The sequence below is a fragment of the Diceros bicornis genome, assembly GCF_020826845.1.
Source record: "Diceros bicornis minor isolate mBicDic1 chromosome 30 unlocalized genomic scaffold, mDicBic1.mat.cur SUPER_30_unloc_5, whole genome shotgun sequence".
Classification (NCBI taxonomy): domain Eukaryota; kingdom Metazoa; phylum Chordata; class Mammalia; order Perissodactyla; family Rhinocerotidae; genus Diceros; species Diceros bicornis.
Genome location: NW_026690903.1, coordinates 221,338 through 229,335, shown reverse-complemented (window position 1 = coordinate 229,335; position 7,998 = coordinate 221,338).

The window sequence follows — 7,998 nt, the reverse complement described above, 5'->3', positions numbered from 1 at the left end:
ACTTAGAAGAGAAAAGCCACTGAAAACTGAATATTGTGCAGAAATGTCAGAAATCACACATGCCAGGAGGCTTTTGGACTCTTCTGAAGTGGAATGACCTTGATAAAATAAAAAAGCCCTGGCTTTCAATTATGACCCTAGAAATGTCACAGCCTGAGAGTCAGTGCCACACACTAAGAGTAAGGATTACTTCTTGGGAGTCAGTGCAAAACTGAAATATATATGTCCTTTTAGGGTCTAAAACCTAGCCTTAAGAGGCTCAAGGTGATCCATTCGTACTAGAAACCTAATCGTTAGAGGAAGGCAACATGATTAAGACCTTCTACGAGGTATTGTTCACAAGATCCAGCACACAATAAAAGATTAATAGACATGCAGAGCAGCAGGAAAATGCTCTGAATTATGAATATATAAATCAGTAGAAGCAGACACAGAGACAATCCAGATACCGGAGTTAGCAAACAATGACTTCAAAATAACTATGAATCAAAGCAAAGAAACATGGACAATTGTAGAAAATGAAAGAAAAACTAGAAATCTTTAAAGCAACCAAAGGAAAAGGACACGTTTCTTTCATAAGAGCAATAGTAAGTCTGGAAACTTTTCAAAAGAAACTTTGGAAGCAGAAGACATGAGTGACATCTGACAGCTAAAGGGTTGAATGGCAGGGGGAAAAAACTGCCCATTTAAAATTCTCTGACTTAGGAAAAATATTCTTCAAAAATTCAGACAAATTCAAGATATTTTCCAAAGGGCGTTTAAAAAAACCTAGCTAGAACAATTAAACAACAGCAGAACTGAACTTCAAGAAACTCAAGAGAATTTTCAAGCTGAAGGAAAATAATTCCACACAAAGACACATAATGTTGGAATGATCATCAGCAGGAAACAAAATGTACATAAATATAATGAATATTGACTGAATAAAACAATCCTGTATACTTTTACAACTTTTATGTAAGTCTAAATATTTTCAAAATGAAATGCTTTTAAAAACACGTTGAACTGAAACCCAAAAACTAGAGATGATGGAAGCCCCTCCAAGGGAATCTAACTCCACCCCCCAAGACTAGAGATTATGGAGCCCCAGCAAATGGTGCTCACAATCTGCATCCAACAGCAGATGTGACAGAAGCCCTAGCAAGACACCACCAGTTCCTTCCCAAACTAGAGGCAACCGGACCCCAGATAACAACTGTCATCCACAAACACAAATGTTGGGGTCTGAGCATCAAGACCTCCATTCCCCCAAAACTAGAAATTATGGGACTCCAGCAAGCACTCCCTAGTCACTTCCAATTCTAGAAATGACAGCAGCCCCATAAGTCACACCTTTTGCTGCTCCTCAACACTAGAGAATGAGAAGCCCCAGCCCAGTGACCCACCTTGTCTATGCCAACAATACAGACAAAGGCAGACCCAGAAAGTGAGACTTCTACTCTCCCGCAGCACCAGAAAAAAGGAGATCTATAAAGACCCCTCCAGAGCCCCCTGACTAAAGATAAGTGGAATCTCATGCAATTATCCCAATCCTCTCTCTGAATTAGAGACAATGGCCCTCCATCCAGTGACCCCTCCTGTCACCCCAACACTTGAAAAGTGGGTTCCCCATACAAGCAGTGGTCCTCCAGCCTCCAAGCACCAGAGACAACAGGAACCTCAGTCTCATGCCTCCCAGTTATCCCCAACATCATGAGGGCTCCATCAAATGATGGAAGCTTCAGCAATTGATCCCCCATATTCCTGCCAGATTAGAGATGTTGGAAACCCCAAAAAGCAACTTACAACCCCCTATACACCAAGAAGAAAGGAGCGCCAACAAATACCACACCATTTTCACCGACACAAACCCCAGCTTGTCTCTTGACTCCTCAGACTAGATATGAGTATCCCCAGCAAAGAGTAACCCAGTCTCCACACCCCCAGAAAAGCAGTCACCAGAGTCTCACTAGGCAACACGCCAGCTTCTCCAATTTAAGTGTCAAACAGATCCTCAGAAAACTACCTCTCGGATTCCTGGAATGTTTGGTAGAATTTGATGGTAAACCTATCTGGCCTGGTGCTTCTATAGGAAGGTTTTTAAATTGTTGTTTCTTTAATGGTGGTGTGTCTTTTTTCATTCATTGTTCTGGATATTTGTGGTCTTTTAGACCTGAAAATGTGTAGTCTTGGCTTGTGGAATGTTTGCTAGATTATTTGATCATTTCTTCCCACCATTGCCGTTGTTTTTGTTTGTCTTGAAACACCTAATTAGATATTTGACCTCCAGGTTGATATTCTAATTTTCTTTGCTCAACTGCTTCTCATTTATCTTTTTGGGTGATTCCTCAGCTTTCTTCCAGCTCTACTCTTTGCCTTTATGTTTTTTGGTGTCCCTGAGGTCAAGTTTAACCTCAGGAGTAACCTTTCACTCTGGTCTTCTTTCAAGGTGTCAGTGGGTTTGTGACCTGGGCTCGTGGTGTGAGGCAGATCACTGGGCTCAAATGCGTCTTTCAAAGACTCACAGCTGTTTTGCGTTTTCAGTCTCTCCCGGTTCAGAGGATCAGGGGTCTCATTTCTGAGCTGATGAGAGTTCTGCAATAGGAATCAGCTTGTTTCTTGCTGGCTTTCTCCACTCTAGAACTTGGGCTTCAGCTTTCTATGTTCTGCCATATTAATTGCCACGTCTCTATCCACTTTCTGTTTTCTATAATGGTTGACCTCTCCCATGCTGGTGTCTCTAATTCTCTGTCTTCATGATCTCTCTTTATTCCTTTAGTGGCCAGTGGAGGTGGGGAAGTTGATCTTGTTACGTCTACAGCAATATAAGAGGAAAATCGATATTCTGGAATTAGGGAAAGAAATTCCTCAACTCAACTATACAACATATGGTATTGGGAAAGGTATTTCATCTGTGATTTTGCTGTGATATTTCAGCATTTGGATCATGGGTCCAGGTGGATTTGTTAATTTTTCTTCCCACACTCAGATCGGACCACATCAGGAGGTAATACTAGGTGTGTTTGGGCAGTGACACCTTGACACAGCAGGGTTGGTTGTAGTAAATAGTTAAGTTCATACTCTTAGCAACCAACCAATCTTTACTAGTGCAAGGGCTATATGCAAGGTGCCATGCCAGTCTGTGAGGGAGGTTCAGACACACACGTGGCTGACATGGACACGCAGCATTCAAGAAAGGACTTGCCCAATTGCCGGGCGTGTGATTAGCTGACGGTGTCCTGCTGTCATTTTTTCAGACTCTGCTTTGGCTTTCAAGCCCAGGTCACTCTTTCCTTGGGTTTTTCTCTTCTTGAGGTTGCCCACACGCAATGACCGAGCAAGGTGTCGGTACAAGGGCCTAGCATTTCTGCCCAACATGGACTCCTCTAAAGGGCAGTTTTTGCTTTGCAGGTCCCCATAAGACTGGTGGAGACTTTGGTAGGTGTGTATAACGTTCTGCTGTTCCCCTGGCCCAATCCTGCGGTTCGTTACTTTCACAGGAGTTAGGAGTGCAAGAGGTTTCTTTTTTTGTTTTTTTAATTTTTTGTTTATTGCAGTAATTTTAGTTTATAACATTGTATAAATTTCAGGTGTACATCATTATACTTCTATTTCTGCATAGATTATATCATGTTCACCACCCAAATACTAATTACAACCCATCACCACACACATGTGCCGAATCATCCCTTTCACCCTCTTCCCTCCCCCTGCCCCCTCTGGTAATCACTAATCCAATCAATGTCTCTATGTGTTTGTTTGTTGTTGTTATTATCTACTACATAATGAGTGAGATCATACAGTATTTGACCTCCTTCTGACTTATTTCACTTTGCATAATATCATCAATGTCCATCAATGTTGTCACAAATGGCTGGATTTCATTGTTTCTTATGGCTGAGTAGTATTCCATTGTGTATATATACCACATCTTCTTTATCTACTCTCCCCTTGATGGGCCCTTAGGTTGCCAAAAGGTTTCTTAAACCTTTTGCAATCCTAACTCCATCTCAGCATTTGCTTCCTGAAGAACACAATCTGCAACAACGGGAAACATATACTTCTACAAAGTCAGCTGGAAAGAGAAGGAATTCAGAAAAAACAATGAAACAGTGTATATCATATAACAAGAATGATGTGAATTGTCAACTGGGAGACTGTAAAAGTTATTACTGAGCTCTTTAAGTAACAAGTATTATTAGGGAAGGCTTGTCAGTTTGCTTTACATAGAGTTCATATAATAAATTCTATTTTTTAAAATAAAAGAAATGGCTAGATCCTTATTAAATTATTAGGGTACAGAAAAAGAAAACTCCTTCTCTTCCCATTATCAAAAGATAAGAGTCTATAGAAGCATCAGCAAGCAGTACTCAACACAAATGAGAGGATCCCACAATGCAAGTCCCTCAAGTCCCCCCCAACAGGAGACGACGGCCTGTGTGGTGAGTCCTCCCTAATCCCAAACACAAGGAACATTCTGAGCCCCAGCTGGCAGCTCCTCAGTTTCCTCTTGCTGTGTAGGTGTCTCTGTCCTCAACTGTAGTGGATAGATGGAGCCCCATTTAATATCCCCTGCACTGGGGAATGTGAAGGACCCAGTCTCAGAATGGGGAACACAAAAGTTGTCCTGACAAGCCACCAACAACCCCCAAGCTCCCCTTCTACAGAAGGTGACAGGAGCCCAGGAAGCAAACTTTCCCCCAACATTTCCTGCTCCAGCAAAACCCTCTTATCTGTTGCACATCCTGCTGACCTTCAGAATATACTCTACTGCTAAAAGAATCACTAGGAGCCAAGGAAGGCTGGATCTGGGGGAGAGGCTGAGAAGGATAGAGAGGGGAGAGGAGCAAGAGTAAATGGAAAGATGAGACCTTCCACGTTGTCCGAAACACAGCAAGGAACTCCAGAGGCCCCAAACAGCTCCAATCAAACCAGGTTCTCAGGGGTGAGCTGGTGCAGAAGAAAAGGAATTCTGGGCTGATGAGGAGAGTTGGCCTGGAGGAAAGGTGGGTGAGTAGGCTAGCAGCCAAGATAGCCACCAATGGTACTTTCCACCTGTTTTTATGCCCTGTGCAGTCTCCTCCCACATTCAATTAGCCGTGAATTGTCATGAACCCAAGTGATCAATACAGTGCTGCAGAAATGACAGGGTCTCACATCTGAGGCTACATCATAAAACACAGAAGGTTCCTCCTTGGTCTCTTAGATAGCGCCCTCTCTAGGGGAAGCCATCCACCATGCCATGAGGACGATCAAGTAGCCCTTTGGAGAGGTCCATGTGGAGAGGAACCAACTTGTCAGCACCAAGTGCTCACCATTCAGTGAGCCACTTTGGAAGATCCTCCAGCCTCAGTCAAATTTTGAACTTTAATGACTATGTATGCTAACATGTTTAGGAGTGAAGTCTACTGCTATCAGCAACCTATTTCAAAATGCATTAAACAGAGGTGGATTCTTGGGTGATAAATGGATGGAGGTGGCAAAGAAAACATAGTAAATTGTAACTGATGCAATATAAGTGTGGACTGTCTTCATTAGGGCTGCCCTAGTAAAGTACCACAGACGGGGTGGCGTAAACAGCAGAAATTTATTTTCTCATAATTCTGGAGGCTGGAAGTCCAAGACCAAGGTGCCTGCAGGATTGGTTTCTCCTGAGTACTCTCTCCTTGACTTCCAGATGATCATGCTCTTGCTCCTGCTTCACGTGGTCATCCTTCTGTGCATGCGTGCCCCTGGCGTCTCTTGGTGTGAGTGTCCTAATCTCATCTTATAAGGACACTGATCACATTGGATTAGGGTCCACCCTAATTGCCCTATTTTACCTCAGTTACTTTCTTTTAAGTCACAACCTCCAAATAAAGTTACAATAAGAGGTACTAGGGATTAGGGGTTCAACACATGACTGTTGAGGGGACAGAATTCTGTCCATAACGAGACTGTTCACTGTACAACTCTTTCAAATTATCTCCATGCCTGAACATTTTTCCCAATAAAGTGGGTGCGGGTGGTGTGCTAAAGCAGGAAAGAAAAAACGAATGGTTAACAAAAAAATCATGTTGGAACCCCCAGTTGTTCTGTGGAATAGGGATTATCATAGATTTAAATGTAAATATTAAAGCTGTGAAAGTTCTAGAAAAAACCAAAGGATATCTTTTAAATGTATAACATAAAACAAGAAATGAAATCAACACGTTTGATTTCCGTTCAAAAAATCTGCATGGCAGAAACAACTAGAGGCAAAGACAAATAAAGGAAAAAAGGAGAATGTTGGCAACTCATCACAAAAAGCTAATTTATTAATATTAAGGAACTCTTACCAACCAAAAAAGACCAAGAATCCATTGGAGAAATGGACAAATGGCAAAGAACAGTTCACAGATAATACAGAATGCTCTCAGTATAAGAGATGATTCTCAACTTCGCCCACCAAAGGAAAAATAAGTAAAACACCAAGATTCTTGTTTTTATTTATCAGATTAGGAACATTTACTCTTTGCTTAATATGTTGATGTATTAGGATGTAGAGAAAGTGACACTCCCATACCACAGTGAAGAGGGAGGAATTTGAACCACCTCCACCCATGTACAAGAGGACCTTGGCAGACAGAGAGAGCCCAGCGGAGCCCGGGACTTGGCGGGGAGAGACGGAAAGAGCCGAACTGTGGCAGTGAAGATGTAGAAAGCCCAAACCAGATGGAGAGAGACGAACCCGAACCGCTGAGCCAAGGAATCGTGGGGAGAGGCGGCGGGAGCCAAAACCAGGCGGAGAGAGACAAAGATAAATGGAAAGAGCCGAAGATGTGAAGACACAGCGGAGGCCAGGCGGAAGGGCCCAAAGCTTGGTTGGAGGAGCCGAGCCCAGCCGAAAAGCAGCGAGAGGCGGCGGAGAGAGCCGAGCCGAGGGGCCGCTGGGAAGAGCTGAGAGGTCGCGGGCTGCCCAGAGAAGAGAGATTGTTGGCCGCGCCGCAGAAGGAAGCGGAGTCGCGGATGGCAGAGAATGAAGGCGACCGCGCTGGATGGGGCCGTGGACGCGGAGCCCAGAGCCTTTCACGCGTCCGAGCTTCCCCGAGCGACCCCCCGGAGGGTCGTGGACCCGGTCCCCCCTGCCCTCCTCCACGCTCCTCCGGCCCAACCGCTACCCATGGCGCGGGGCAGTCTGACCGGACAGCTGCGTGTCCTCCGCCCACGACGAGGATGCGCATGTCCCCACGGCTGCATCCTCCAGACGTGATGGCTCCGTGGAGTCTGGCGCCGATGTCCGCTGCGGGGACTGACCCCGGGGGTGTAGCCTCTAACCCCTGCTGAGCCCGCGGCCCCAGCCCGTGGGGAAGGCCGCTGGAGGCCAGTGACCACGCCGGCTGACCGGGGGTCTGGGAAGAGGGCCCCAGCCTAGACCAAGGCTGGAATGAGAACAGTGGGCCCCTCCTGACCATCTCCCCACTTCCAACACCAGTGCCAGGCTCTCTTTCAGGGCTCTTGATTGTGTGCAACAGAAGGATTGATACGGTGATGGATCACGGAGCCTCTGGGAGGACGGGGACAGGCTGGAGCCCCGCTGAGGCTGCTTCTATTAACTGTTGTCCAAATCCATCCTCATCAGAGCGTAGGTCCCACCTCCTGGGTCAGTCTTCGTGGGTGCATCTGATCCACAGAACTGTGCCCTGGTTGCAGCAGGGAGGATGCAAATGGATGTGTCTGGCATTTTCTGCTTTTAAATCTGGAAGCTCGTGTTGTCTCCCCCCAGGATCATAAAGTGAGGGAAGCCCTCAAACATAGGATAGGGGTTCAGTGGCTGAGAAACCAAGAAGGATGACAGATGTCTACTAGGAGGCCCTGTACTTTAAGTGTTTTGAGAGTAACCACTGGAGACCTCTTGTGTCAGCAACCTTGGGAATTTCCGCTCTAATTTTTTTATGTTAAAGTTGCAGCTCTAGAAAGCATGTGTTGGACTTGGCAGTCTTCAGCGAGGTGGCCACTACCCGTCCCAACCTCTGCCTTTTAGGGCCATTGCTAAGGGAT